We start from the raw sequence: 27074 nt of genomic DNA, 5'->3' as shown, positions 1-27074 counted from the left end.
TTGATGCCTTTGCTATTTAAAAAAATAAATTTTCCAATGATACCATACATTACAAGGGATGTTTTAATGCTCGTGGAATAAAAAAAACAACAACATTCTTTCATTTGCTGCGATCGTGACTTGGAGCTGGGTAGATTGTTACTCCTTCCGAACCAATAAGGTATAACTGGAATTTTACTTGACCACAATCTAAATAATGAGTCTTTGTGGAATTTTATGTCACTACATTGCCCCTATTTGGCAGAAGTCATTTGGAAGTATTTATAGTTTAATTGGCCTGTTTCTTTTTTAAATTTTCAAAAATGATTTGTAATCATCTGTGTACCCAAACCAAATGTCTTAAAACAAATTGTTTGGGGGAAAAGTATTCCAGAATGTCATTCCCTCAAACAAATCAGAGATAGCACTAGTTTAAGAAATAGTTTTTATCTTAATGCAGTTTTCTTTTATTTAGGTTGATCATTATGTATATTAGAAATAGGACTTTCTTTAGACAACCTGTGGAATTTTGTTATTTAGAAATTCATTTTTTAATTTATTGGGTATTTCACATTTAAATAAATGATTAAAAGTACCTAATCAATGACTTCACTAAGATCTGATTAGAGTTTAGTTCGTAAATGCAGTTATCTCTGCTTTTTATAGTCTTAAAATGTTTTAAATGCCTCAAAGTAGATACTACACAGAAATAATCATCCAACCATCGCATTTCAGAACTGAGGGAAGAGGAAAGGGGAAGGGAATAAACATTTATAGTGTCTTCTGTGTGCCAGAACTACATACTAAGAACTTCCCAAAGATTAACTCATTTTAGCTTCACAACAATCTTAAGTACTAGGCACTGTTATCATCTCTACAGTTGAGGAAACTGAGGCAGAGAGTGGTTAAATCACTTGCTCAAGATCACACAGCTAGGAAGTTTCAGAGGCTGGATTTGGACTTTGGGCCAGTGTTCTATTTACTGCAACTATTTGCCTGGAAAACAAACCTGGCATGTTAGAATGGTAGCTGTTTATTGAGTAAGAGGACTAGCGCTGTGCACACCTGTGATTTCATCCATGTTTGGCATCTCAACCACTTCAGGCAGCTTTCGTTAGACCAAAGTCTCCCTTAGAGAGTCCAGCCCTCAGAGTTCAAATTCTGTTTCTCACACATACTGGATCAAATTATCCAGTCCTGAACCAGTTAACGTACCAGTGTGTATGAGCAACTCTCTGAGGTTCCGAACAAAGGATGCAATTTGCTTAGTGGCCCTTGACTTAAACTGAATTGTGTCACTTGTTAGCAATGAACAAAGAGGAAAAAAAAAAGAATTCAAAGCAGTGAAGAGTTAGGACACAGGCTTAAAATACTTTTCTGAAATGACAAAAATCGGAATTCGGAAATTGTTCTTAAAAAATTCATGCTACCTCCCCTGTATTTATGTCCCACCATACAGATACCAAAACACTTGCATCTGAGAGAGGCAATGAAGATCAGTGGTTACAGCACTGGGTTTGGAGTTGGGAAGTTGTGATTTTGCATCTGGCCTCTTTCACTTACTACTATTGATATCTTGGACAAACCACTTAACCTTTCTTTATCTGTAAAATGGGCAGAATAATAGCTAGATGGGGCAGTGGATAGAGCTTGGGGGCCAGCTTTCAGGAATCCTCAGTTTAAATCTGTCCTCAGACGCTAACTAAATGACCCTGGGAAAGTCACTTGTCTTCCTCAGTTTTTTTTTTTTTAGGTTTTTGCAAGGCAATGGGGCTAAGTGGCTTGCCCAAGGCCACACAACTAGGTAATTATGAAGTATCTGAGGCCGAATTTGAACTCAGGTACTCCTGACTCCAGGGCTGGTGGTCTATCCACTGTGCCACCTAGTTGCCCCGCCCCCAATTTTCATATTGACAAAATGGGAATTAAAAGAAACCTACCTTTCAGAATAGTTGTGAGGATCAAATGAGAAAATAATGGCAAAAACTCTAAACACAGCACATAATAACAGCTATATAATTGTTAGCTGTTTTTTGTTACTCAAATAAAGGGATTGGGTTTCATGACCTCTAAGGTTCCTATGAGCCTTTGCTAGTTAAATGGTGGTTCTTTTATCTTCCAGAGAAACTTTTTATTCAAGATAGAGATGGATTAATTTGAAGATGACAATTTAAAAATTTAAAAGACATCAACATATGGAATAAGTTCTCTTTATTTCAATTCTTGAGGATTTGCCATATATGTGTGTGTGTATATATAATATATATTATATATATATATATAATTATAATATAGGGCAGACCTTGCTTGGGATTAGATATTGTCTTTAAAATATGATGTGGAAAACAAGGGCCCATGTTCACATTAATGTACTGTTTGTGAAGTTGTGAATGGATGCAACTATTCTGGAATTGTATACAAAGAATTATAAGTTCTTAGACAGTGCATACCTTTTGTCCTGGTTATATCCCAAAGTGATTAGAGAAAGAAGAAAAGGTCCTTTATGTACAAAAATATTTAAAGCAGTTATTTCTGTGGTAGCAAAAAGTTGGAACCTTTGAGGGATAGCCATCAACTGGAGAATGGCTAAATTAATTATGAGATATGAATGTGATGAAGTCCTAAATATGAGGAAAAATATATTTTCAAGGAGACATGGAAAGACTTGTATGCTTTTATGCTGAATAATGTAAATGGTAGAACAACTTTTGCTATTAATATTAAAATTTAAAAATAAACAATGAAGACATAAACTAATGAAAGCAAATGGCTAGAACCTGGGGAACAATTTGTACTGTAACAGCAACACCGTAAATACAAGCAACTTTGGAAACTTAGAACTCTGATCAACACAATGACTATCCTTGAGTCCAAAGCACCAATGATGATGTGTTTGTCCATTTGAGAAAAGGCTAATATCATCATGGATGAATGTTGACTTGTGAGTGAATTGGTTTTAAGTGATGTAAGAGTCACACAAAGTTGTCAACCTTATTCTCTCTTCCAAAGTCAAAATGACTAGTGATGACCTAAGGATACAATGGATGACCTCTGGGTCTTCCATGTCTTCCAAAACTCCAAGGTGGGGCTGGGAATGTTATCCCACAGGCTGTATAAGGCCTGAGAAATTATGTGGTCTGGAGCTGCATGGCAACTGCAGGTGGGGACTCCCATTAGGGGTAAATTAAGCTAATTTTTAAGTTGGTAATTTTGCATGGCCTTTGAATGTTTTTACAAATTTCCAAATGGCCCAGTTCTGATCTAAGGACTCCAGACTATCTGCTTCAGTCACCTACATTGCCAAATTGTTCTTATCCACCCAGTTATGGGACCAAGGGAAGATTTCACATACATGGGGGTAAACATCCCCCCCCCCCAAAGCATCGATGACTTTGAGGTCTGTCAGTGATCTGATTTAACCAGTCTGCTAAGACCATTTTCTATTTATGCTATAGTTTCTTGGAGTCACAAGGGAGAGTTGGGAGGACACCAGAGGTGAAAAGGTCTGAAAAGGTCTCAAAAGTCCTTATACCCAGAGGACTTCTTCCTGAAGCCCCCATACACTCCATGGGACATACTAAACACCATCTAGGATGATGTTTACTCTTGTCTGACATAGTCAAGAACTTGCCTATTGTTCCTAATGGTGAAGAAACTTTTCTTTGATTTATTAAAATGCAAAATTTAGATTAAAAAAATGTGAAAAACTAACATTTATAGATGCCATGACCGCAAAGGTCTCTTCTAAGTCTCAGTCTATGTTACTATGATAAGAATAAAAGATTTGGAATGAGATCACCCATGAATGAATCCTGGCTGCCATTTCTGAGTATGATCCGTGGGCCTCGGTTTCCTCCCCTGAAAAATGAAGAGGATCGAACTCCCACTCTCAATCTTTGACCTCATGACCTTACAAGATTCAAGCATTACCATACTTGGGAATACTGGGAGACAAGCTTCGGAAATCTTATTTTCAAATGTACTTCCTCAAAGTCAGAGGAACTTAATTAAGTTGCCAGGGTTAATTGTTTCTGAAGCGTTAACATGTCATTTGCCTGTTCCAACTCCCAAGCAAGTGGAAAGTGGGAACGTAATAACCTGTTTATGTGACTAGAAATTTGGGGTGGGGGCGGGTGTGGGAGGAGAAGGGAAGGTATCTCATAGGCTTCCATCTCCCTCAATGGGAAAGAACAGAACTCTGCCTTCCCTGGAAACAATGGGTGACGCTGAGGCCCAGACTTCTCAGGGGGGCAGCTCCCTTTCTTTGGGAGTCTCAGTTGGGATGAGGAGGAAGTTTCAGAACAAAACCCGGGCACTTTTTTTTTTTTAATACTTTGTTCATTTCATATTTATCAGGAGCTTGTTTGCTAATTTTCATTTGCAAGAGGCAATTCTTCCAGCTAACTGGGTGCCTCAATGGGCCACTGATTTCTTTGAAGTGACAGTCTGTAAATATGCATAAAAAAGGGAGGCAATTAGTGTGTGTGTGGTTCACTGCCGTCTGATTTCATTGGCAAGTTTACCCACAGTGTTGATAAGCTACATTATCTAGAAAATTGGCCGCTGAAAAACAGCACCTCTGATTGCCAGCAAAGGTTCCAGATAACAGGGTGTTGAAGAGAAATATAATTGAGGTTGAATATGTTAACCAAGGTGTCACATGCTCCTTAGAAGCCCTAATTTATCAGCATGTTGGAATTTTTATTAACATTGGGAATGCATTTCTACCAGGCTAATGAAGTGCAATTGGCAGTTCAAGTTTTCTGTTATTGTCATTTCTGAGAAGTTAAATGTAATTTCTCGTTAGACACAGTTATGTAAATATATTTGTTCAGGGGGCTAGGAAAAGAAAGGATACTTTTTTTCTCTTTTGCAAAATACAAATAGGTTGTTAGGAAGCAATGTGACAAATCTGGTCTCACTGAAGTCAGCCAAGATTTTCTGTGCTCTCTCCTACCTTACAAGTCAACCTTGGAGGCAATGGGGTGGGGATATGGGAGGGGGCAGATAAAGGAATGCACCTTGGGACTTGTTGTTGGGGAAAATGAGCCTCTTATTTGTAAATGGAAGGATCGGATAATAAGTTTCTTTTAAGGATCGCTTAAAGTGAATTAAATGATTTTTGAAAAATGTTTAGCACATATATTCATATACACACACGTGTATGTGTGTGTGCGTGTGTGTGTGTGTGTGTGTGTGTGTGTATGTATGTGCATCTGCATTTGAGGCGAGTGTGTTTATTTTCCCTAAGTCATCTTGGGATAAAAAACTGTGGATCAAATGAGTTAGTAAAGGAAACTTAATTTCATTAACACACCTAGGGATTACTATTGGGTAAATGGAAGGATTTGACAATAAGATTTTTTTAAGGATAGCGTAAAGTGAATTAAATGATTTCTGAAAGAAAGTTTAGCATATATATTCATACACATATAAATGTGTGTATGTGTATGTATGTGTTTGAGTATAAGCATGTTTATTTTCCTTAAGTCATCTTTGGATAAAAAACCATGGCTCAAATGGGTTAGTAAAGGAAAATCAATTTCATTAACATACCTAGGGACTTACTATTGGGTAAAATGAGCCTCTTATTTGTAAATGGAAGGGTTTGATAATAAGAATAGATTAAAGTGAATTAAATGATTTTTGAAAAAAAGGTTTAGCAAATATATGTATTTATACACACACACACACACACACATAAATATGTGTATCTGTGCTTTTGTGTGTGTGTGTGTGTGTGTTTATTTTCCCTAAGTCATCTTGGGATAGAAAGCTGTGGGTCAAATGGGTTGGTAGAGGAAATAATTTCATTAACACACTTAGGGACTCTTATTTGTAAATGGAAGGATTTGACAATAAGAGTTTTTTAAGGATCTCTTAAAGTGAATTAAATGATTTTTGAAAGAAGGTTTAATATATTTATACATATATATGCACACACATACACACAAATATGTGTATGTGTGCATGATTCTGTGAGGGAGTGTGTTTATTATTCCTAAGTCATTTTTTGGATAAAAAACTGGCTCAAATGGGTTAGTAAACACAAGAGTTAGAAGTATTTATAATAGTCATCTGTGACCCTCAATTAATCTGAAATAAATTTTAAAGCATAAATGATTAATGTTCACTTTCCCATTTCTAATTCCAATCTCCTTCACATGTAAGTTTCTTGAGGACATGGGCCATTTCCTTTTGTCCTGGTAACATCCAGTCCCTTGGCACAATGCTGCCTGGTTTGTAGGTAGCTCCTTAGAAAATGCTTATTGGATTGACTTGGAAGGAAAATTATTGCCGAAATGTTTTTATACAATCCTTCACATCAGGAAAATGTCTCATGATTATAACTGTTGGGTCTCTAGTCAAGTAATAAAGCCTTTTTTTCATGCACTACTCTAAATAATAAAGGATAAAGCAATGGCAAAAAAACAGCATCCTTTCTGTGATATTGTTATGGGCTTTTAGGATGATGGTTGGAAAACCCAAAGAAGCCATTAGGCCCAACCTTTCCATTGTACTGTTCAGAAAACTAAGGCCTATGGTGGTGAAGGGAAATGGCCAACATCACTCATTTAGTAAACAGAAAGATGTCCTCTGAAGCATTAAGTGTTTTAAGCTACTTAGGTTTTTTTTTTAGCATCAAATATCCACATGGCAGTTCCTTTTCATAGACATTAGACTTGACTAATAAATTTAAAGTAACTAATTGATTTAAAGTCATTCAACAAATATGACTAGACACTCAGGCAAACCACTAGACACTAAGGCAAACCGCATAATCTCTGTTTCTCAGGTAGTTTACAATCAAATGAGAAACCATTTAAGTAGGATGCAAAGTGGAATGTGAGAACTCAAGACAAAATATTAATAGGAATTTGAAGAGGAAGAGATCATTTTTAGTTGGTAAAGTGATCAGGGAATGCTTCCTTGGCAAGAGGTGGCTTTTGATGTGTGTTCTAAGAGATGGGAAGGATGTTTTATTTTTTATTTTTGGCAATTCAGGTTAAGTGACTTGTCCACAATCACACAGCTAGATGACCCAAGTGTTTGGATTTGAATTCAGGTCCTATTGACTCTAGGAGTCACTTCTAATCTGCTGCATCATTTAAGTGTCTCAGGGAAGGATTCTAATATGTAAAGAAGTGGAGGTCATGTGTCCCTTCCATAAAGGATAGAATGTAGAGAAAATTTGTTTTAAAATAACTTAAAAAATAAAAATTTAAAGAACATAAAAAACTTAAAACAATCATACAGTTTCACAATTCACATGGCAGCAAATATTCTCAACACATACCCTTTGCACATTGCAACTTTTAAGAAATTGGAAATATAACATTTTTAAAATTAACTACTTGCGAAATGTGATTTTTTTTATCACAATGTCAAACTTTTATAATTTTTTATGAGAACTTGTTTACTTGAAAACTAAAGAGGAAAATGTAAAAGAACTATTTTAAAATAAGTTGAATTTTTTTGGTAAGACTATATACTGGACAATTTATCATTAATGAATAGCAATTTTAATGTAAGTTTATATATGTAATACATACTTTATCACAAGAAAAGAACATTGTACTCCAAATTTCTAAATGGCCATTTTAGTCATAAATCCCACTTTTAAAAACAATCAACTCATATTTGTGATGGCACACAATAATAAGAGACTGAACTGTCATACATTATACATGAAGAATAAAGAAAAAACCCCAAGAAATGTCTAGTTCTTAAGTCATTATTCAGATTTGTGCAAGTATTGAATGGAATATGTTTATATGTGTGTTGTGTGTGTGTTTGTGTGTATGTGTGTACACACACTTTTAAAATAACATTAAAATAGAATTGTTATTTTATTTGTAGCTCTTTTATTTTATTATGTAATTTGTAGTTCTTTGGTTAACTAGACACTATACTCATTTTTGTTGTCATTCAATTGTTTCTACACTTTATGACCCATTTGGGATTTTCTTGGTGAAGATACTGAAATATTTTGCTATTTCCTTTTCTAACTTATTTAATAGATAAAGAAACCAAGGAAAAAACAGGATAACATGATTTGCCCAGAATCATATGACTAGTGAATGTCTGAGGCCAGATTAGAACTCAGGAAGAAGAGTCTCCTGATTTCAGACTTGATGCTCTATCACTGTGCCACCTAATTGCCTTGCCATTCTTTAGATTGACCAATAACAGAAATGTGTGCTTTTGTAATTTTACAATGGCATTAAGAATAACCAACCAGTAAATGATACTACAGAGAAAGGATAAATATGGAAGGAGAAAGGCATTTATGAAAAATGAACTGTGGGTGACAAATGAATACTCTGGCAAGCATTTTACAAATATATTTGATTTTCATCCACAATCCTGGGAGGTGAGTACTATTAATTTCCCCCATTTTAGGAGGAAACTGAGGCAAGCTGACTTGCTCATAGTGCCACAACCAAATTAAGTGTCTGAGGTAGGACTTCTTGACCCCAGTCCTAGTGAATCACCTAGCTTCCCCCCAATGTCTTAACATAGTCAATCCCCAGGCTTTCTTCTGAACCTCTGGACACCAGCAATTTGTACTGATTTCCTCTCTTTTTTATCTTTTCTGGTTTTTTCCTCTAGGTAATGGGAAACCAGTTAAAGTGTTTGAACAAGGGAGTGCCATATTCAGACCTGAGAATTATTATTTTTTTTGGCTAGGCAATAGGGTTAAGTGACTTGCCCAAGGTCACACAGCTAGATAATTATTAAATGTCTGGGGCTGGATTTCAACTCGGGTCTTCCTGACTCCAGGGCCAGTGCTCTAAAAACCTGACAATTAATAAGAAGGCCAATTGTAGAAAGTATTAAATGTAGAAAGGATTTGTTAAAGAGGAAGAAGAATGGAGATGGAAGACCAAGAGGGAAACTCATAATAGTCTTTGTAAAAAATTTAAAAAACCCAGATATGTATATATTCATAGAATGATCATATGACATGCTACTAGTTTGAGGATAGAAAGTTCTGACTCCCTCTTGTTGAGGTCAATGGATTGAGCTGAGTATCTCAAAGCTGCTGACCAGTATACATTCAGTATATAGAAGAAAATTTTTTGACTGCCTCAGTTTATTGCTTCCATTGTTAACTCTTCCTCCACTCCTCCAAGGGAGTTAACTGTGCTAAGGGGGTTCAGGAGAGCCTCTTTAGAATATTTTTACCTACATGGCTACATGTCTACAAACATGTTTTGCTGTGCATAAGTAAGAACATTTATGAGTGTGTGACTTAATATATGTATATTTTTCAATGGATCGTTGAGTATTAAAGTGTAGTAGTGGGTGGCTCATTTTGCTCTACTCAAAACAAACAAAATGATGCAAAGCAGGGTTCTTACTTGTTACTGTTCTGGACTGTGGAACCACAAGGGCAAGGGATGAGGGTGGGAATTTTCCTATAAGTATGTGGTTGCTTTGAGTGAGCAGGTTGTGGTAAAACTATAGATGCTCTGAGGAGTCATTGGAAAGGGGGAGTGGAAGCATGTTTGGTACCATGATAGCTGATGTCATATTCAATTTGACCAGGGAGTGTAGGGTTTGACCTATCTTCTCAATCTGATTGCTTGGTCATCCATCTCTTGGGGTTATGCCACAATCCCTTTGTAATCATTCCACTTTGTAGAACACTGTTTTGAGTTGAATAAGTTGCTAAGATTCAAAGCTACAAAAGGCACCATGAAAATGAATGCTACCCTTGTAGGGTCACAAACCCCTAGGTGAATAATTCTTTTGGGATCCCCTGATATTTCCTCATCCATTGCTTGTTTAGGCATCAGATTTCTTCATTAAATCTCTGTTCTTCCTATTGTTCAGTACAAAATAACTTAAAAAAAAACAACACAAAAAGAGGACAAGAGAAACATATCAAGATGCTAGCACAGTAGAAAAAGCACTAGTCCTGATGTTAAGAGGTTCTAGATTCAAATCTAACCTCAGGCACATTCTACCTGAATGACCTTAGGAAAGTCAACTAAATTCATCAGGTATAAAATGAAAAATCCAGAACTAGGTTGACCTTCAAGGACCGACTAGTTAAACTCCCTCAATTTATAGATAAGAACACTGAAGGATTAGACTAGGTCAGGGGTTCTTAACTTGGAGTTTATGAACATTTTAAAGTATTTGTGATAATTGCATTTCAACACGAACACGATTTTTATTTATTTTATGTGTTTACAAGCTATTCTGAGAAGAGATCCTTACGTTTTACTGCACTGAGTGCCAGTGGGCACCAGCATACAGAAAAAGAAGGAAAAGTCCTGGACCATATGGTCTCAGGTCCTCTTGTGGCTTTTGAGTCTATGGTCTTAATATCAAAGAAACAATAGGACCCTTGCAGTTTTAGGTGGATGAGATGATAATGCCACATAGTGAGAAAGCTGAATTGAGCTTCCTTCCAACTCAGAGCTTCTGAGAGCTGGTGCCCCCATCACTGCAGCAGTTACACACTTGTTTTCAAGGATGAGAACACATTTTTGGTGGGAGAAACCGTCTGCAAAACATTTGGGAGTTTTTTGTTCCTTTTTTGGAATAAGTTCACGATGGGATATAACAAAAAGTATTTGCTTAATTCTGATGCACCTTCAGAGAAAACAACATTACTAAGGCCTTTTTTCCCACAAAGGAATCTAGAGATTAGCTGTTTTTAACCTTTCCAAAATCTAGGAAAATGGTTGAAACCAGATGGAATATGGCAAATGATGTTTTTTTCCTGTTTCATAAATCTGGTTCATGTAGGGACCTCAAAGGTCATCTGGTTTTACAGAGGAAGAAACTGAGACCCAAGACTATATAAGTGGTATATATATCTCAGAGCCGAGATTCAATCTTAAATTCCCTGATTTCAGGTACTAAAATGTTTTCATTATAAGTTCTTTTTTTTTAGGGTTTTTTTTTTTTTTGTTAGGCAAACAGGGTTAAGTGGCTTGCCCAAGGCCACACAGCTAGGTAATTATTAAGTGTCTGAGACCGGATTTGAACCCAGGTACTCCTGACTCCAGGGCCAGTGCTTTATCCACTGTGCCACCTAGCTGCCTCTCATTATAAGTTCATGCCTAAATATGTGTATAGCCTGGGGGATAATAGCTTTCTGGACAATTTAAATAAGGCCACTCTGGAAGAAATGTAAAAGTATAACTCCTATTGAGAGTATTTTCTTTACCTCAGCACCATGAAGAAGGGGTACAAATAGTTGTATCCCCATTTTTGTAGGGACAAATGAAGGCTAAAGTCATTTAGCTAGAAGGGTGTATGGTGAGATTAGAACTCAAGGATTCCTGACTTCAAATCTCAGGGAACCAAGCTAGAATAATGTGAGGCACCATTTGGAGTACTGTGGAACAGGTTGAGGCTTATTGCATGTAATAAGACTGAGAAAAGAAGAGCAAAGAGAAATCAGAGGCCTGACCTTTCAAGTCAGGCTGATGGCCAATGAACCTCCAAATGTGGGTTTGAAATGAAAACAAAGCAAAAGAATTACGGTGGATTAGTATAATTACTATAAAAAGATAATTGCTAAGTCTTGCTGTATCTAATGTTTTGAAGGGTTGTCTCCCCAGATACCCCCTCAAACATCCTTCTCTGATGCCTCTTCTTGGAGGTGAAATTAGATTCTGGAAAGTGGGGTCAAAAGTTAGGTCTGTTCCTGTCTAGCTGAAAAGGCTTTATGTGAAGTAGATATCCATCTAGTGAAGATGGGTTTAATAAATAGAACTCTGGCCTAGGAGTTAGGAAGAGCTGAGTACAAATCCAGCCTTAGTCACCTGTTAACTGTAGGATCTAGACCATCCCTTAGCCTCTACCAGTCTCAGTTTGTGTAAAAATGGTGATGATAACAGTAACTACCTCTCAGGGTTAATTATAAGGGACAAATGAGTAAAGCGTTTACTTTGCACAATGATGGATCTATAGCAGGCATTCCATTTATATTCCTTTCTAGGTCTGGATTTATTTTAAGACATGGAGATATTTAGCTGATAGTACAAAATAATTCACTGAAGCATGGATAGCAGCTAGGTGACTCAGTGGATTGGATAGTATTGGAATCAGAAAGATGAGATCAAAACTAGCCCCTGACACTTACTAGCTGTGTGACCCCAGGCAAATTAAACTTTCTAAGCTTTTTTATTTCTATTCCATAGAATGGGGATCATCAGAGCACCTGAGTCTGAGGGTTGTGGTAAGAATCACATGATATCATATACATAGAGTGCTTCATCAACCCTAAACATTTCATCAATGTTTTATCATTATAGTATTGAGAATACCTTGTCCAACAGACTTGTTGCCCGGAGTGGTCCAGGATAGTCAATTGAATTGGGGTTCTATGGAATTTTCTACTGAAATGGAGAAAGGAAGCTGGGCCTTTTATAGATCGATTTACCATAGGATAAAGTAGGCTGTCCCTGTCTTTGAACACACTAATAATGAATAGGCCAAACAAGGAAGAGGAATAGGGACTGGGAGAATTTCTTTGTTTTCGGAGTCTATACAAAATAACTCCTTGTTAGCTCTGGGAGCAAATTTAACTCTTCTGTTTGGCCTTTCAAACCATTCGCAACCTGAAACCAACTTGATTTTTCAGCCTTATTATCTCTCCTCTGCTCCCTCTCACACTCTCTGCTCTAAGCAAAGTGGTCTTCTGACTGGCCCTCATCTCTGTGTCTATTTACTGTTGACAAGCCTGGAGGTCATTGGCCTCTTTCCTCTACTTCTTAGCATCCTGAGTGTTAAGTTTGACTTACATGTTTAACCTTTCCTGATATCTCCCAAAGCCTAACACTATTTTGCCATGCGTTACATTACATGAATTCTAGATATATTTTGTGTATGAGTCCAATTAATTTGCTAGTCTTTCCCTCCTTTCCTCCCTTCCCTCCCCTCCCTTCCTTCCTTCCTTCCTTCCTTCCTTCCTTCCTTCCTTCCTTCCTTCCTTCCTTCCTTCCTTCCTTCCTTCCCTCCTTCCCTCCTTCCCTCCTTCCCTCCCTCCTTCCTATGTATGTTAAAATAGGTTATGTTGACTGATCATATGAGTCAAAATTTTTGACTGGAAATGTTTAATCTGCTCCATCTAGACAGGGCTGCTGTGATGTAAATGTAAACTTTCATTATCCCATTATTAACAGTTTTGTGATCTGCACTCTAATAGTGTAGAGTGTTGTCCAGAACATCAATTAAATGACTTGGGTTCAGATTCTGTTTCTGCTACTGACCTACCCGTTTGATCTTGACTTTGGACCTCAACAAGATGGTCTCCTCAACTGTCTTATCCCTTCTTTTTCTTAATCCTATGACTGAAATAGCATCACTGTTTTTCAGTAGGCAGGAATTTATAAAACACAATGTATCAAGAAAGACACAATGATATGTAAAAACCCCTGCCCTCAAGGGGCCTACATTCTTAGTCTTTTTGTAAGACTGGCCTTGAGTAGTAATATAAGGTGAGTAGCTTAGTTTAAAAAAAAAAAAAGAAAACATCTATCTCTTTGTTAGGAAGCAAAATGTTATTATATATTCCTAGTTATCTAGAACTGTATGCCCAAGGTGGATTTTTAAAATGTTTTAAATCAGCTTTAATACTTGAGTCATAAATCAATAAATATTTATTAAGAGCTTACTATATAAAAAATATATTTGCTTTGTATTTTGTTATTAAATATTATATATTATTTGGATGTACTATGTTTTGGATATGTTTGTATTATATAACTTCATATAATTTGGAAATATTATATTCTATATTGTTTGGATGGATATTATTATATTATTCAAGAAGAAACATGGAAAAGTGAGTGGAAGATCTGGTTCCAAATCGTAACTATCACATATCACTGTGATTATAAATCTTAAACAACTGGATCTCTGAGAAACAAAAATGTACTCCAGACACGGTTTTGGGTTTAATCCACATTATTAACATTTTTCTTTCAGTGCATAGACCAGCATCAAAATAAGAAATCATTCCTGTTTTTTTTATAATTTTTGTTGATTCCTGAACTATAGCCATACTGAAAATTTAATAATTGGTTTTAGTAGGCTTGAACTAGCTCTAATTCACTCCAGCACATCACACCTTTGTGACCCTGTTACTTAACGTGCTACAGTTGGCTCTGCAGTCAAGAGTCACTGGGTCCAAATCTATTTTTTTTCTATTAACTTCCCCCTTGTATGATGTTCCTTTCTTGGACTTCAGTCTTCACCTTTTAAGTTAAGGTCATTAATCTAGATGACTTCTTTGACCCCTAAATAGTTCTTGGTCCATGATCCTATGCCATTTTTAACTCAAGAAACTCTTGAAGGTTATAGATTACAAACTGCTAAAATGATATATATGCATATGAATGTATATATGTTTACACATATGTGTGTATATTATGTGTATGTGTGTAAGTATAGGATTTCCACATAGGGACCTTTCTACATGGATAAAGTCACAAAAAAATGAAATGAAAAAATGGTAAGAATTCAACATGGAAAGTCGTCTCCTATGCCTAGAAATGAGGGAAGGTAGGTCTAAGTTCTCTAAAATAATGCTTAGAGACTAAAGTTTAGGTTGAATTTACAGAGTTAGAAGGGCTCTAGGAATGAGTATAATTGAATGGACTGTAACACACCTATCTTTCTAAGGATTAGACCAGAGGTTTCTAACCAGATTAACCATAGGGAGATGTATTTAAGATGTATGTGGAGGCTCGTTCTCATTAGATTATGTTGTAGAGGGGGGAATAGTTTGCATCCTAGATTGGTAAAGAGAGAACTCCCCATACCCCTCACCCCCAATCTGAGATCCTCAAACTCCTATCAAATAGCAAACATTTATTAAGTATCTACTGTGTGGTAGTCAATTGGGATTCAAAGACAAAAGATAATTTCTACTCTCAAGGAACTCACAGTCACATATGCAAACAACAAGAAGAATTTAAAAATAGGTAAAGGTAATTCTGTTTTCAACTGGAAGAAGAAAAAAGACATTTTGATAATAGATACGGTAATAAAACCAAATGAAAATATAGTAGAACCTAGGGATCTTGCTGTAGGTGAAAACATGGTAAAAAAGTCTTTGGAGTATTGTCCAATAATAGATCCAGCAGAAATGTATATTATGCTGAATCTTGGACTTTGAACTACTGAGTCATGTCATTTAGAACCAGACCCTGTCTAGAGCCTAGGGAGGGTTGCCAGCTATGTGAAATTTAGCCAGCAGGTGGTACTGTCATGCCACTCACCGGTTATTGGAGAGGAAAGACCATGGATTGCAAGCTCAGAGATCCAGTCTTGAGGGTTGAATTCATCAAGAAGCCAAGATGGGGTATGGTTCAGGACAAACACACACACACACACACACACACAAACAGTCGGTAGACATGGTAGAGGTCATTAGTGGAGATAGGGATGGCTTGGAATCAGAGGGATTCCAAACTGGACAACTGCTTAATTAGTGCTCTCTGAATGTTGCATGATCTTGGGAATTCCTTGGAACTAGAATTCTTGCAAATGGATTGATGTGGCTTTGAACAGGTGTCTTTATGTCTGGGCTGACTTTTGACCCGTCCTTTGCTTGGAGAATGTCCTCTATGTGAATTCTGTAAAGTTTTCTGAGGTTTGGCTCCATCATGTGGGGTTGACTTTGGGGGTTTTGGGGTTCTTCTGTCATCATTGTGCTGCTTTTGATGTTTAGTTTTAGAAGAAGTAGGATGGCTTCCATTGTTTACTGAACAATGACCTGGTAATTTGTTTTTTTTCTTTAAGTCATATTTATGTATGCCCTCCATTCTTGTAGTTATATGAAGGTGAGTTGATAGAAAATTCTCTTTTCATCTGAAAATTCATAATTGGCATAGTTATGTCATGTGACATCATACTTGGCATAGTGATGTCATATGACATTGACCAAAGACCAAGGTCTCCCTTTTCATCCAGGATCATCTCCTGTCTTCCTGATCCGTCTCTGGTTATTTGACTCAGATGGCTCTGAAGGAGAAAGTGAGCCTGGTGACTTTGCACAGCATCCCCTTCCTTAAATCCAAATCATTTGCATGTTATAGTATCACCTCCCTTATGTCATGGTCTTCCTCAAGAACAAAGGACAAAACAAAAGCAACATTTGAGTGGAAAGCATTTTCAAAAATAGGATAAGGAGATAGATTAGCCCTGTGATTGCATTGGCATAGGGAGTTTCCAGATGAAAAGTGAGAGGAGCAGAACTAGAATCAACAAAATATATCAAAGCAGAACTGCAGATGACTAAATTTTTCTGAGTATACTTAAATCAACTGCAAAGGACCTAGGAAGAAAAATGCTATCCAGCTCTAGAGGAAGAAATGATAGATGCATGCATAGTATGGTTATATATATATATATATATATATATATATATATATATATATATATCAATCTTTATCTGTATATTTGTATATATATGTATATATACAGAAAAGCATATATGTCCATCCATATATCTATATATCATTTTCAAATGGTGGCCTTCTCTAGTCCAAGGAAAGGGAGGGAGATAATTTAGAACTTAAACTGAAACAAAGAATAAAATAATTATCTTTTCCAATGCAAGCCATTATGTCCTCTACTAATTATATTAGAGAATTTCCCAGTGACTTCCCTATATCTTAGAGGCAAAGTTTGAACCGTATCTTCCTGAATCACAGAGCTATCTCTTTAACCACTCTAATTAGGTCCTTTAAAAAAACAACTTGCTTCTTTTCCAAGAATGCAACTTAGTCCCGGGTGATTTGTATAAGGAGAAAGTGTTTGATGAAGACTTGAGGAGGGGCGGCTGGGTGGCACAGTGGATGAAGCACCGGCCTTGGAGTCATAGACTACCTTGGCCAGAATGGGGTATTCTACTGGACCATAATCCAGAGAGTTTAAGAACATGTCTTAGGTTACAATACTTGGACCCCTCTACCGGGGCAGGTTCCAACCTGAGGGAGGAAAAACTCCTGATTTCTCATCCCCTATACCACACTTCTTGTCAGCATTTACCAGCTTAATTAGGACATCAGATCTGTCCGATTTGCCCTATGGGACTAGCAATGAATCCATCTATCAGTCAAACTATCTAAAGTGTGTGGGTAGGATAGATTATATACACATTTGCTGTGAAGGCTGAATCAGAGGGTTAGAATTTGTCTATCATTGTATACTCCTCAGAGCCCAAGAGATAAGCCAGTTTTCTGAGCACATGACCTCCCTCTGCTTGTTCAATGTTTTGTATTCATGAAAGACTCTCAAAATAAATATCTTTAACTAAATACACACATACAACTTCTCTACTTAATACTGAAGTCATGTTTAGTAAATACTTTATGTGACCTTAATTTGTTCTTTGAAGACATCTGCAATTCCAATTTTTTACTTCATAAACTCTTTTGATGTCATTGGAAAGTTATTCACATCGCATATTATTAGAATAGTCTTCACTTTTTGCTTTTTGGTAGTCTATCATTCAACTCAATAAGCTAAGGAAGGACTTTTTTTATGAGTTAGAGTTTAGATGATGAAAGATTTTAAATAGTTGTATTTCATTCTCAAGACAAGAGGGACCTCCTGAGGCTCCTTGAACAGAAGTGACATGATCACATCTATGTTTTAGGAATATCAATTTGACAAGTGAGTAGAGTGGATTAAGAAGGGAAGCTTCTGGGATAATGTGAACGAAAGAAACATCTATTAAATGCCTACTATGTACTGTATAATTATTTCATTCAACTCTTTGAAGATTATTTTCCTTATTTTACAATTGAAGAAACTGAGGCAAGTAGCGATTTAATGACTTGCTTAGCTTATATCATCTTTATGATACCTCTAGAAACTAATTTCCTAAACAAAACTTGCCTAACTTTCTTAAAATATTCCTCCCAGGACAATCTCTCACCTGCTGCTGATCTCTTTGCTAACTCCAAACATCCCTCTGCTTACCACTGGGGTTGTCAACAGCATCTTCTCAATTTTGAGAACTCTCACTTGGAGTTGGGCCTCTCTACTGGGGCAGGTTCCAACCTGAGGGAGAAAAAAACAATTTTCTCTTATTAAGAACAAAAAGCATCTTTTCTCTTCAGGGATAAAGGGGAGTCGACTTGGGAGGATTTTGAGCTTTTCCATTTGTTTTTCATTTGGAGGCCACATGTGGCCCAAGACATAAATAGCTGTGAAAGGATCTCATTACTCTGGGGTATACCGTTGACATGCTGGCTCCCTGTCTTTGCAGTGACTGCTGCCTGTCCCTTCTTGAGTTTTTCAGCTTTGTTCCAATTCAGTCTTTTGGATCCTTCTTTCATTGTCCCTTCTCCCCTAACCAGTGGTCTTCAGCTCAGATTTCTTAATATTCCTCTCTATCTTCCCTATGTTTATTGAAATAGTTTTTCTCTCTCTTTAAAAAGACTTGCCAGTCCTTTTAAAATGAACAAAATGGGAAATGAAAAGGGATACATGATAATTTTTTGGGGGGGGTTACTATAAGGAGCAGAAACTTTGAGTAGCCCATTCACTAGTCAGTATTTTGATGACAGCTGATACTTATTTAGCCCTTTAAAATTTGCCAAACATTTTACATTTCTGTTGTTGAGGCATGACTGCTGCTTCTGGCTCTTTATGAACTGGGTTAGGGTTTTCTTGGCAAAGTGACTTGCCCTTTTCTTTTCCAGCTCATTTTACAGATGAGATTACTGAGGCAAGTAAGTGATTTGCCTTGGGTCACAGAGCTAGTAAGTGTCTAATTTGAACGTTATGAATGTATGAAGAAATGTTCTTGACTCTGGGCTTAGCATACTATCTACTGTTGCATACATTATCTTATTTAAGCCTTAGATCTGCCTTGTGAAGGTAGGTACTATTATGGCTTTCATTTAGAGGGCAGGATATGAATCTCGGATTGGTTGAATGACTTGCCCGGGGTTGCTCAGTTAGCAGGTATCTAAGGAAGAACTCAAACCCAGGTCTTCCTCTAGGTGGGGATGTGTGATGTTGAGGTCATCTGAATACCAATTGACTTCTTCTTGAAGGCAAGAATTGTTGCAGGAATTTTTATTCAAATAAGAAATGTTTGGTTTTTATCCTCAAAGGTTTGAGATTCCTTTAAGAAAAAGAAGTTATGAAATGAACAATTGTCAACGAAGGACAAAAGAGCAAAAAACCAAAATATTCAAAGAACAAAAAAGAGTTGCATCTGCTGTGAACTTCTGTCTTATAGTTTTTTCAAAAACATTAAATTTAGAATGGTGGTAACAAAACCACACCATTTGTTTGGGAGCTACTTTTCATTGTCGTCATTTCATCCAATCTTCTTTCCCTCCAATGGAAACTACCAGAACTTTTACAAGTTTCTTTGTTTCTTGGTCCTGGATTTGGTCCCTACCAACCTTAATGAAGTCATCAGAAACTTGTCCATATAATTTAGATTAGGGATTGTTTATTAGTATTTTCCTCTCTCTGATGAAGGGCTCACTAGAGTTGTGGAAGGGTGAAGAAACAAATGCAAATTAATTTAAAACAGAAATTGCCATTGCAATTGACACTAATTAATAAAGCTGAGAACATCTTTCATTAAGAGTCTTTAAATCACACAACCTGGTTTTACTTAGAGGAGGGAAAACTGGCCTATGAACCTTTTGATGCAATTTCAAGTGATTGTTTTCTTTGCTCCTCTTTTGGGGGGAAACTCTTGAATATGGAGAGCATGAATTTCTCATCTGCTCAAACCTTCATTGACAAACAGGGCAAGAACAGGATCTTCTAGTGGTTCTAGTGGTTCAAAGACCCAGGTGTCAGAGCAAAGCTCAGGTGGGGAAGGTTCATTGGCAGGATGTGAGAGGTGGAGGCAGATGTCAGACAAATAGTCATTTTGCTGATAATTTCAGTAGCATGGTTTCTTCTCTCCATACGGAGCTTGCCCTAGCTCTTGGTGTCTAGTTCTTATCTCTGTTTCTTGGATTGAGCCTCTTTGGAGAACTCTTCTTTTTGATGTGGCCCAGTGTTTGGTTTACACTGACTGGTGTTTTGAATGTGCTCCCTCTTTTCCCCAGGAGGTAGTTTCCCTTAGGGCCATGGCCATCAGCATGTGTCAGCCCCTTCTGGGGGGAGCTGACATTTTAATGTCTCTTTTTGTCTTTAAGTAATTAGAAGAGAGGTTCATAACATATGGTTGAATGGATGAATGCTGTAGACCACTTTTTCCCAAACTAATTTGACTGTGGTTGGAAATGCATTGATGGAAATCGCTAAATTTTGGTCTGCAGTGGCAGCAAGGGATGATGGTAGCCCTAAGGATACTTTCATGATAAATGTGGAATGGGGAAATTTGGGGGGAAATAGAGGAAACAAAAGTAATTTTTTTATATCAAAATAATTCTTCAAAATTCTGGAACATCAATCATTTCATACATAATCTGTAATTTATTTATTTATTTAACCCTGGCACTGAAATTTTCTCATGGACCCTATGGCAGAGGAGCCAGAGAATCTGGGTTCAATTTGGAGTCTCTCACTCAGCGTCTGTTTGCTCCTGGGCAGATCACTTGAACTCCTTGAGCCTCAGTTTCTTCATGATTAGGCTGAAGGATATGTATGATCTCTTCCAGCTTTCGATCTGTGGGTTCTATTCATAGCACACAGAATTATACATACTGTAGAACTTAGTCTGAGAAATGCTACTTTAGACTAAAGAATCTCATCAGCCCTAGGCAAAATTACAAAAATAAAAAAAAATAGCTTTGGCACAACCCTTCCTTTTATATACTTCTTGACATTCCTAGGTACCAAATGTCTTCATGATTTTCTCTAGCTTAAAAACATGAGTCAAAATCATAGAACTTTAAGGTCATCTAATCTAATGCCTTCATTTTAGAAATAAGGAGACTGAGGTTCAGAGAGGTGAAGTAATATGCAAGGTCATGTACACAGTGAGCAACAAAGTGTAGATTCAAATCAAGGTCCTTTGACTCCAAATCTCACATTCTTTCTACTATGACATGCCCCTCAAGGGTTTCATTCTTTTATTTCAGTTAGACAGCATTCCAAAAGCTCCCCATCAAGATATGGATTTTTTTTACGTCCAGTCACACTTTCTATGCTTCTCTTACTCCTTTAATGCAAATGTCTTCCCTCCTCTTGATTGCATCTCTTTCTTAATTGTGGTTTTACTACATGTGAGTCTCTGTGAGTTCCATTGAGAGCAGGGACTGGTTTTTAACCTTTGTTTTTCACCTGATCCTTAGCATAGTTTCTTGCACATAGTAGGTGATTATTAATTGACTTGCTGTCTGTTTTGTTGGGTGGAAACACGGTTTGCTACTAAACGCCAAGTATGTCATTGGAAATCATAACAAATTCCATCCAAATTAAAATTCTGTGTTGTTTGTTAAACAGGTAAGAAGTTAATAAAGTGACTGGTAATAATCTGAGTTTGTACTTCAGTTCTGGTGGCTTTGATTCCTCTGAATGTTTGGCTATTTCCTGTCTTTTTGCTAATAATCACCTAAAACTAACCTCAATTGACATTTGCTTATGAAGCAATTAACCACTTTGGGAAGGGCACTACTGGAATCAATAGTCTAGTATTTGTAGTCTAAGTTCTTAGGGAGCGGCAGTGAGGTACAATGAATGGAGATCTAAATTTGACATCCTGAAGACCTGAGTTCAAATTATGCTTCTGAAACTCTTTCCTGTACTTATCTAATTTTCTAGTCCTGAAGTCCAAACCATACTACTTCTGTTTCCCACCCTGCTCGTTACTGAAACCTAGGACCATGACCCAGGAACCACTCTGGGTTTTAATAGGGAGTGGTTTAACTTATTTTACCTAGAACCAGGCTCTACCTCACTTCTAGGATTCTAGCTGTAAATGATGTTGGAGTCCACTTGGATTCCATCATTTCCACCTCTCCTTATCTACTCTTTCACCAACTAAGCTCCTTGAGAGTAGATTGCTTGGCTTTTTTAGTACTTACATCCTTAGCTCTTAGCCATTTGTAAGCACATAGTAAGCATTATACAAATCCTCTAGCTACCTGTTTATATCTACCAATCATCCATCAATCTATCCCTCCCTCCATCCCTCCATCTTTCTTTCTTTCTTTCTTTCTTTCTTTCTTTCTTTCTTTCTTTCTTTCTTTCTTTCTTTCTTTCTTTCTTTCTTTCTTTCTTCTCCTATCTGATCTTTCTATCTATCTTTTCTTTCCATCTATCTGTCTTATCTACCTATCTAATCTATCTGTTTATCTATTTTATTTTACCTTTCTATCTTTTCTTTCCATTTATTTATCTTATCTATCTCTCCATTCATCTGTCTTATCTATCTATCATCTATCTATCTTCTATCTATTCATCTATCTATCTATCTATCTATCTATCTATCTATCTATCTATCTATCTATCTCTATCTTCTTTCTATCTCAATATTTGCTTGTGGTTCAGATGGGACCATATATGTAAATTGCTTTGCAAACTTAAAAGCACTATACAAAGGTCAATTATCATTAATCATGTGTTGTCCATCCTAAATACTATATTTGCATTTTAAACAGTGACTTCCAAGTATAATGAGAAGGTTATAGTATTGAGACATTGAGACACATTGAGACATACAGAGAAGAGCTATTTAGGGGCTGGTATTCCATTCAAAATTCAATTCCGTCTCAAGATGACCACCCTATTTCACCTATGATGGACTTTGCTGTTTTCAAGAACGATCATGTTTTTGCTGACCTTCCTAATGCCATTTTCAAAGGCAAATCCTAGTCAACAGCCCTGGAATGTCTAAAAACGGTCAATATTTGTGCTAAAAGCTGCCTATGACTTATTTTTAGTTTATCACTTTCCTCTTCTATGTAACTGATCTAATATTTAAACACATTTGTTAATTGACACTAAAAAGAACCAGAAAGATAAGATTTGTAAATATTTAGAGGAACTTAATTTTCTTAGGGAATTTGGTGTGAGGGGTTTAATTGACTTCCAGATTTGTATTTTGTAGTTTATTGTCAGAGCTTTTCTGTTAAATCTGAATCCTAGAATTTCAAAGTTGAAAAGGACTTCCTAAGTTATTTAAGCCAAGCTGTATCTAAATAAAAATGGCTTTGTTAATATCCCCAGTAAGAAATTATACTCAATTAGCTCCTAAAGTTCTATCTCTAGTATTGAATATGAACTCTACTATTTGAAATTTAAAGTTTTTCATTTATGTGGAACCTAATTTTCCAGTTTTATTATATTTCCCCTTTCCATCTAATGTTTCATCAATCTATCTATCTATCATCTATCTATCTATCTATCTATCTATCTATCTATCTATCTATCCTCTATCTATCTATCTATCTATCTATCATCTTTATCTAAAATCATAGACTACATACATGTAAATAAAGTAATCATGTATACAATACACAATTATACATACCTCATCTTTAATCTCCAGTAGTGATATATCTGTTAGGGAAAAAATCTCTCTCTTTCCCCATATTCATATATATAATATATAAATATACATATATGTATCACAGCTCCACCAACAATGTAATAGTGTCCCACAACCCTTCCGATAATGATCATTGTCCTTTCTGGTCATATGGGCCAGTCTGAGAGGTGTGAGATGGTACCTAAGAGAAGCTTTAATTTGCATTTCTCTAATAAGTAATGATTTAGAGCAATTTTTCATATGACTATGGATTGCTTTGATCTCCTCATCTGTAAATTGCCTTTGCATAAGATGAGGAGCCTAGTTCATGTATTAGTCCTTCTTAAGAAAAGGTGAAGGAATTCATTATTGCTGCTTATAGATTCAGTCTCACTATTTTATAGTCCTACCTCTAAACAGAAGAGATAGAGGAAACTGAAGATCACCCAGGGGAACACTTCCTATTGGGAGAAAATTAATGGAAGTTGCATATTTCCCCATCCCTCTTTCATCAGGTTTTATTTAGTAACTTGAGGTTTTGCATTGTATCAATCAAAGATATATATTTTTAGAGACATCTATGACTTAAAACAATGTAATATATCCAACTTGCTTTTGATGATATTTTTGAAATGCTACCTATATAATCATTTATTTTAATATTTAGAAATTCCTGTTGATCTTTCAAAATCCTTGAGGGGAGAGAAAAATACCTAGAAATTGATGCAACTGAAAAAGATGGCACAGTACCTAATGTCTAAGCTAATAGAGTGTATTATCTGGAGATCAGAAGTCAAGTGAAATGAAATAGGAAGATCTTTTTACAGTATATAATGGACTCTGGTCCTGCTTCCTTCCATATGACTTGTATCCTTGTGTCCTTTGCACCTGCATCTCTTGTCTGCTTTGCTTAATTAACAGCCTTACTTTGCTCTGTGGAGTTAGAGAGTCCTAGACATCCAGGGAAATGGAGACATAAATAAAAAACAGACTCAATTAGTAATCATTTAATAAGAGCTCACTATGTGCTAAATCCTGATGATAACAAGAAAAGCAAAATAACCAGTCCCTTCTTTCTTCAAAGAGCTTATACATTCTAATTGATGAACAGGTATTTTTGGTTCCCCTTCTAGAAGAGAGACTTTTCCCCATAACTATTAGCCACAAGGGACAACCATGAGAATTGCTGCAAAGACCAAAAATTGTGGATCTTGTTTCAAGGAAGAATTTTGGGCAGGTAGAAGGGGTATCATCTGTGATTTTGCTAGTACCAAGTAGTATATAAAAATACAAACTTACATTTTCGCAGATAAATTAAAAAACCCATTTCCCCAAGCTATTAACAATGATGAAGTGATTTCGTTTTTGTTTTTGATGTAAGTTTTATTTTTCTCAATCACACATAAAGACAATTTTTAACATTCACTCTTATAAAATTTTGAATTTAAAATTTTTAGCCCACCCTTCCTTCCCTCCCTGGCAGCAAGCAATTTGATCTAGATTGCACAGGGGGTAATTATGTAAAATAAATTTCCACATTAGTTATGAAGGCATTAAATTGGAAGAGTCTGAAAAGTCTAGCACCACAGAGAATAGAATTAGTAGAAGAATTCTGGAAGAATAGAGCAATTCTGATATTACAGTATGGACCTTCGTCCTTTTTTTGTATCTCTAGCACTTAGAACAGAGTCTAGAACATAGTAAGAGTTTAATAAATGTTTATTTAGTGACACTAATTCATGGGAAATAATAAGAAAAGAGCCAGTTAAAATTAAAAACCATGCTTTCAATGTCATTATACAAATGCAAAGATAAGGTAACCTGAAGTAAAGATGCTAAAAAAGGAAAAAAGAAACGACTTCTAGGTTTGATCAAAATTTGTTGGAATAGGACTTAGCACTAGAAATATGGCAGCTTCTGAGTGGAATAATTGGCTAGAATTATGAATTTGGAGTAAAAAATAGCTCAGTTCAAATCTTGCTTCAAATGCAAATTAGTGATATAACCCTGGGCAAGTCACTTCAACTCTTTCTCCCTTAGTTTCCTATTTATAAGATAGGTATAATAGTACCTACTTCTGAGGCACCTGGAAACCTTAAATAGGTACAATTATTTTATTATTCAGTTGTGTCTGATTGTTCATAATCCCATTTGGACACTGGAGTGATTTGCCGTTTCTTTTTCCAACTCATTCTATGGATTAGGAACTGAGGCAAGTGGATAAGTGACTTGTTTGGGGTCATTCAGTTAATAGGTGTCTGAGACCAGATTTGAACTCATGAAGAGAAGTCTTCCTGATTCCAAGTCCAGTACTCTCTATTCATTGAATCACCTGGCTGACCCAGGTGATAGAGTAGTATTGTTTATTAAGAAGATATATTCACATGAATAAATCTCAAAAGTCTTGGAGTTTTGAGGTTCACTTAAAAAGAATATTATTAGAGAAGTATAATGCAGATCACATATATTAGATGAAGAATTTTTGAAACAAAGGCTAACCCAGCATAGATGTGGGTCACTGTCAAGTTAGGAGTGCTAAACCCAGGAATGAACTGGAGAAGGCAAGAGGGCAAAATTGCTGGTGTAAATAGAAACAAGAATCTTGGGGACTAGGTACCACCTCTAGCATATATTGGAATTTGTGATACAGAAGAAAAGGAAATTTAGGCATAGTCTAAAATGACCCTGGATTTGAAGAGAGCAGATTTCAAAAGGTTCAGAGATAAGATGCTATATTTTGCCAGAGACAGATGGAGAGTTCTCAAGAGTGAAATTCTAAAGAAACAAGCAGAAATAACTGATGATGCTGAAGAAGAAGTGTTTGTGTGGATGTAGGAGCTGCCTCAAGTTATTGATGTGGCTCCATCAACTCAGATTAAGAAAAGAAAATGTGTGGAAGTAATCTCAGGTAACAAAAGATCCCTACAAAGGAGTGATGTGGTCTTATAAAAATAGTGACAGAAGTGCTTAACCCAAGGATGAATTGAGGAAGGTGTCAAATGCTAAGAGCAATTAGCCGTTCTATGTATATGTGCCCTGGGAGAATATTCTCATCTTCCAAGTTTCATTTTTATTCATTTGTTTCCAGTCAGATCTGACTCTCCATGACCCCATTTGGGTTTTCTTGTCAAAGAAATTGGAGTAGTTTTCCAGCTCCTTTGTTATAGTTGAGGAAACTGAGGCAAACAGAATTAAGTGACTTTTCCAGGATCACATAGCTAATTAGTTAGCTGACTAGTTAGTTGTGTCTGACTGCGCATAATCCCATTTGGAGTTTTCTTGTCAAGACTCTGGAGTGGTTTGCCATTTCCTTTTCCAGCTCATTCTATGGATTAAGAACTGAGGTAAGCTGGTAAGTGACTTGTCCAGGGTCATTCAGTTATCAGGTGTATATATATATATATAATAGTATATTTTAATTCAGGAAGCTTAGTCTTCCTGACTCCAGGATCAGCTTTCTATCCACCATGCCAGCCAGCTTCTCCTCCTTAATCTTGAATAGTACATTTTAAAGGGGTGGTTTATAATAATTTAGAAAGAGAAGTAATGATCTAATAAAAACAAGATGACCTCATCAAGAATATGGCACTCCAGTTCACCCACATTTCTTTTTTTGTCTAGACTGGTAGATCAGATAAACATTATAGAACATTAGATTTTGCTA

At 36.4% G+C, this 27074-nt stretch overlaps 1 long non-coding RNA gene across 1 annotated transcript in view; it reads right to left on the bottom strand.

The window, feature by feature from the left end:
- Positions 1-15799, bottom strand: part of LOC141495013 (uncharacterized) — a 30093-nt gene extending 14294 nt beyond the window's left edge. The window contains exon 1 of the long non-coding RNA XR_012470629.1: positions 15231-15799. This is a non-coding gene — a long non-coding RNA (uncharacterized LOC141495013). The remainder of the gene's footprint in view (positions 1-15230) is intronic.
- Between the last annotated feature and the right edge of the window lie 11275 nt (positions 15800-27074).

The sequence above is a fragment of the Macrotis lagotis genome, chromosome 8 (assembly GCF_037893015.1).
Source record: "Macrotis lagotis isolate mMagLag1 chromosome 8, bilby.v1.9.chrom.fasta, whole genome shotgun sequence".
Taxonomy (NCBI): domain Eukaryota; kingdom Metazoa; phylum Chordata; class Mammalia; order Peramelemorphia; family Peramelidae; genus Macrotis; species Macrotis lagotis.
The sequence above is the reverse complement of the archived record's forward strand: the minus strand, read 5'-3'. Positions and strand labels throughout refer to the sequence as shown.